This window comes from Macrotis lagotis, chromosome 2 (genome assembly GCF_037893015.1).
Source record: "Macrotis lagotis isolate mMagLag1 chromosome 2, bilby.v1.9.chrom.fasta, whole genome shotgun sequence".
In the NCBI taxonomy this organism is placed as follows: Eukaryota; Metazoa; Chordata; class Mammalia; order Peramelemorphia; family Peramelidae; genus Macrotis; species Macrotis lagotis.
Window position 1 is genome coordinate 188,429,518 of NC_133659.1, and position 6,325 is coordinate 188,435,842.

A 6,325-nucleotide genomic window follows, 5' to 3' on the forward strand; every position below is an offset into this window, starting at 1 on the left:
CTTTTCCTAGATAGGTCTCTCTACATCTCTCTAAAGCAAAGGTTGTTTGCCCGGGGCAGCTAGGTGGTGCAGTAGACAGACCACCGGCCCTGGAGTCAGGAGTACCTGGGTTCAACTCCGGTCTCAGACACTTAATAATTACCTAGCTGTGTGGCCTTGGGCAAGCCACTTAACCCCATTTGCCTTGCAAAAAAAAAAAAAAACTAAAAAAAAATTAAATGGATAGGGATTGGATCTATTATTTTACTACTTTGATAAAGAAACTCCCTTTACCAAAGCATACCCCAGTGCACTGATGAGTAAGTATTTCTAGACTCACAAAATCACTTTAGGTCAAATCCAGATCTTCCTGACTCAGAGGCTACCTCCCCATACACTATGCCATACTGCTTCTCCAAGTCAATATAAATTTTTAAAAATTTTGAAATAATATAATTATTTTTTCTAATAATTATATATAATAATATTTTGCAATTATCTTAAGTATTCCTATTATTTCATAATTTAGGAGTTCACATTTAATCCCTAATGGGTAATATATTAATTAAAGCTAAGAAATGGGAAGGATGAGTAACCTCAATTTAGCTTAACTAAGTCTGAGTAACATATACTTATTTTTCACGCCAAGATTCTCTTCTAAGTACACTCCACTACCTCCCTCTTAAATTCTGATATTGTTTTTCTACATTGTTCAAAACATGTCAATGATAAACAGCCCCTACTGTAAGACCATCAGTTACAGTGAACATGCCAAAAGGTGATACATTCAGGAGATAATTTTCTGCTAGTTAATAGAGAAAGAAGAACTCAAATTATAAATTTATTCCCTGGTTTTTTATGCACTCTACTCTTATTTTATTATATACCTGAAAGACTATGAAAACAGAATTTTTAGTCATCAAATCATATTTGTAAATGACCAGGTCTTGTAATTTAAAGGAATCTTTAATAAAGTAAACTTCCAAAATCAAGATTCTGCACATCTAAATTTTCACATTTTGGATATCCTTAAAGAAATGAGACATATCTAAATTTTATCCAACAGTTAATCAAAAATTACTTTGAAGCCTAGTTAGGTTCATTGTTTGAAGTAAATGGGTTTCACACACACACACACACACACACACACAAACCTAGGCCACCCAGGCAATATTGGAACAATGTCCCCTTTAATTTGGAATGTTCAAGGAAAAACCCTTAAATGGAGGCCATTGTGCTTTAATAGAAGGCACCCAAACAATCAGGAAATAGGGACAAGAGAAGAATACTACAGTACACCACTGACTCCCCTATTCTCTCCTCTAGATTTTCAAACCAGGGAAGCCAAACATCTCCCTCCAAAACTGTGCTGGAAAAAAAAAGCAAGAAAGGGCTACATATAGGACTCTCTCCAAGGAGACTTAGACACCGTTGTCCTCAGGCATTGAGAAGAGGCTGGTATAGATGGTCTGGCAAGAGACTTCATCTGGGGAGCAGAGTCAGGGAAGACTATTTAGTTGGGGAAGAGAGACATACCACATAAGGAAGGGTCCCACTCCTTAAGCCACAGACAGGGAAATACCAATGAGCTAAGAAACCAAAAGTTTCTAACCTAAACAGAAGATCTCAGATATGGGGGGGGGGGGGGGAGCCCAGAGAATTTGAAAAGAAGGGAAGACAGGTAAGAGGAGTGGGGCCAGAATAGGAAATAGCCTTCTGGAAAAAAGAATAGCTAAGCCATTAAAACCCAAAAGGAGATTGATGGTTTTTATTGGAATTTTTTCTTAATACAATCTGAATAGCTAGCATAATATGGTATCATCGTGAAAGGCATTTTATGCCTTTAATATATCTAGCCTGCTCCCTGCTGGTCTCTATTGGACATGTCACCTCTGTCAGATGCTACTCTATTGCATAAAGCTCCAGAGGGCACTGCCATGCATGGCATCCACCAGATGTGGCTAGACCAGACCCTATTGATAAATGGCTGTGTTGATTCTGTTTCTTGCTCAGGTACAATTCTTGTCTAGCTCTTCCTTATGAAAAGAATGGGATTTGCTGAGCTCATTTAGTTAAAGCAAAGATTTTTTTATATCTCTCTTTTGAAAAGTAGCCACGCTTGACTTAAAGCAGTAAAAAAATAAATAAAAACAAAAACAAAATCTCCTTTAGGAAAAATAAACTATTGCTTTGTTTTAGTTTGCTTTTAATTTTTTCTTCCTTTGGGACCTATGTAGTTCCCTTCAGAGGCTTAGCTAGGCATCTCATCCTCAACAGGAAAGTTCTTCAAAATATTTCAGTCTTCAGTTTTAATTTGGACTCCATATTTCTTTGCCCAGAGGCTTGGATCTCATCTAGGTTTATGCTGAGCATTCCCTCTACCTCCTGATTTTAATCTTAAAGACTAGTCTTACTTAGGCTATTGGATCAATAATTACCAACCACCCTAAAATTCCAAATTATCCAGTTCCTTAAATACTAAATGAGAAATGTGTATTTTGTTGATTGGGCCAATAGGAAGTCACTAAAGTAGGGCCTAGTCATGTCTATTCTTTAGGACGGGAGAAGAGAATATCAGATTTTGAGAAATCATGTGGAATCTGGCACCACCAAGGCAATCATAGGTGGAACTCTAAATTCAATAAATCTAAGAGCTTTTTAGGGATGAATTAATTAAATGTTTAACCAATTACAGCAGGCTAATGTTTTAAGTTTTGGCCCTTGGCATAAAAAAAGTTTCCCTAACCCTGCTTTAGGACTATCAATTTATCACATGGATTGAGGAGGGTTTTGAGATATGAGCACAAGACTACTAGATTCAAAGAGACAAAGTATTTCAATAATCTCAATAAGATGAAAAATGATATCCATGGGAATGAGGAGCTATACCACTGAGAAAGATCCAGAAGCAAGAGATGTTGGGGAAGTAAATCAATAAAACTTGACAATGAACTGGATGTGGGGGATGAGAAAGGATAAAAAGGCAAGATGCCACACAAACCTTAAGGGACTAAAAGAATCGCAGTACCCAGCAAAGATGGAGAAAGCACCCACACAAATGAAACCATGGTTTCATACAACTGTTAAGAAGCAAAATATGTTACCCATTACCCTCTCTTCTCCTGTGAACTTCCCCCCATCCCTTCCTCTCCCCCTTTATCCCCATCCCTGCACCTCTATCTGCCCATCAGTTTCTACAGCATTTCCCCAAATCCAATATATTACTCAGCCATTCTATTCTATAACTACTTTCTTCCTTCTCCAAGTTATGTGAAAAAAGGAACTTGGGATAAATAATGTCTTGGTAGGTATTAGACTATATAGCTACACAGGTGAAACAATAATAATACTTAAAATTTTCACAGACTTAAAAGTTTGCAAAATGCTTTACATTCATTACTTCATAGAACCCTCAAAACAATATTGTGAAAGTTGCACTAGTCAGTCAGTCAATAAACATTTGATAAGTATATGCTATAGACCAGATAGTGTGCTAAGGAATAGGGATCAAAGAAAGAAGAAAAGCTTCCTTGCCCTCAAGGAGCTTACAATCTAATGGGGAAACAAGGAGCAAATAAATATGTACAAATGACATATAAATAGGAAACAATAAACAAAGAAAAGGCACTAGAATTAAGATGTCTTGGGACAGGCTTCCTTTAGAGCTTAAAGAAAACCAGAAAAGCCTGTAGGAAGATGAGCAGGGAAAACATTCTAGACATGAAAAACAGTCAGTGAAAATACCCATGGCTGAGATGGTACCGTGATTGTGGAAAAGCAATAATAATGGATTGTTGCAGAGTGAGGTGTAAGAAAATTGGAAAGGTTGGAAGTGAATAGGTTATGAAGAGCTTTGAAGATTTTGTATTTGATCCTAGAACTAATTATCTAATTAAAAGTTTACTGAGGGAGGGGGAATAACATGGTGTTAATATACTATGTGTTGTTGATGGCTGAGGAGATAGGCTTTAAAAAGTTAAGTGACTTACTCAAGGTCATACAGCCAAGTTGGATTTGAACCCAAGTATTCTGATTCCAACTCCAGCTGTCTTTCCAACTTTCTTTCCTGATTTCAAATCTCCTATTTATTTTGTTTCACAGCTGTCTCAACAAGTCAACCCAGCTCTGTTTCATCAAATCAGCATACATTCCTTTTGGGGACTTCCCTTAAAAATTAAAGAAATACTTCAAATTCATAAAATCTTTAAGACTGATAGAATCTAATTATCCTGCATTTCTTATCCATTCCTAACCTCCCACCCAATGCATCTCCACTCAGCATCAATAAAGGAAGATATGGGAGAGAAATACCTTTATGAATGTCATTACTGTCTGTTCAAGGATATTTTGGTATATTTGTCTCTGTATTTGCTTTACAGGGCTAAGTGCCTGTAGCCATGGTATCTATGCTTATTATAGTGTGGATCTCATAAGCTTAATTTTTTATTTTAAAAGCTCATTTTAAAGAAACATTAAGAATGAGTAAATATTCTAGTTTATAACTATTTTCCCTGTACATGGGGAAAGGGAAAGGATTACATAATTCTTTTCAAATTGCTTGCAGTTCCTCCCAGTTTACAAGTTTCCAAGTGAAACAAGGTAGGTTTTGAGGAAGAGTACAGGGTGGGGGTGGGGTAGGGAAGCCCAAATACAATACCTCTATCAATTAAATGTCTTTAATAAGAAAGCAGGGTAGATGAAGTTTGTCATGGTAAGCTTTTGGTGAAGATACTGGGGGGACCTTGCTATACTTTCAAATCAAAAGGAATGTGTAGCTTTCTACTAAGACTTTGACCTGAAGTACATTCAGTTACAGCATTCATCCTGGTTCCCCACTGGGAAAGTCAAGGAAGGATGGGTAGAAAGGAAAGAGTGCTTTAAAGGATCATGATAAAACTGTAGAATAAGGAGAAAAGGACATTTAAAATGGCAATATATGTGTGTATACACATATATGTATATATGTGTGTATGTATATATATACATATGTATATATATATATATGTATATATATATATATATATATATATATATATATATATATATTTAGGGAGAAAAAACTTGGAAAAGCACTTTGGTGAGCAAGAAACTTAAGTTCCAGCCTTATTCTAATTTAATGTACTGATCTAAACCAAATCAGCTTATCTCTCTGGGTCTATGAGTACTGGACTAAACCAGGGCTTAGCCATTTTTGTTGGTGTCCTGGACTCTTTAGACAGTCTAATGAAAGCTACAGAACCCTTTTCAGAATGTGTATGTGGCCTTGTTTGGGGTTTTTTTTTTAATTCAAAATTGAAGGAAATGCTAAATTTCTGACAGAGGTTGGTGAAAATAAAGATGTAATTTTTTTTCACATCCCAGTTCATGGGCTTCACTCCCCCTCACCCCAATCTCTCCCCGCCTAAGCAGATTCTGTTAGGTTTTTTCCCCCAACTCCAGTTCACAGGCAATCAGCAGGTTACTATGGAAACAAACAAGGCAGGCTGGTTGCCTGGCAACCACATCCTTTACCCTCATCCCCAGGATGCAGGTAGTCCGTCCTCCCTGAGACAATCTCCTCCTTGTTTCTTCCCTCAGAGATCGCCTTGAAATCCAGCGTGGGTAAAAACTCAGCAGATTTAGGAGCGCTCTGCAGCTCTATTGCCACAGTATATAGAAACGCTCGAGAGGGAGAGTTTAAGAGGACAAGTGGATCCCCTAAATTGGTGGATTTGGGGAGCCCGCTAGCTTCTACTATTTACAACCTGAATGACTTCGGGCAAGTCACCCAAGTTCTCTAGACCGGCTTCCCTCCCCTCTCGTAAAACACGGGTGATGCCTGGGTGTTCCATTCCTTAAACCCCTGCCAATTCTGAATTCTAAGACTTAATGCCACCCTTCCGGTAGGCACCCTCCCACATTCCCCGCTGGGTTCAGGAGGAGTTTATCCGCCGTGGGCTCTCGCCGCGGCCAGGACGGTCAAGTGCCCACGCGGCGCGCGGACGTGAAGGCACACGTGCACGCGCACGCCACGGAACATCTCTCGCCCCCCCCCCCCGCTCCAGTCCGAGAGGCTTTGCGAGCGCGCGCTCTGGGCCACGAGGTACCACATTCGCCACGCACCCTGCGTCTCCCAGCGCTGGCCACGCCTCCAGGACTGGCAGCGTTTACACTTCCTCCTGGACTTCTTCCGGTCTAAAGGCTGACGTCTTCCTCCCCGCCCCTCCCACCCCTAAGCCTGTGGCGAATCTGCGACTTCCTAGAAAAATGCCAGAATAAGAGAAATTTTGAGGGGGGCGGGAGGGAGATACGAACTCGATCCCAGATGCTTCCTCGCTCGGCAGCGTCGCAGATTCGCGTCTTTTCT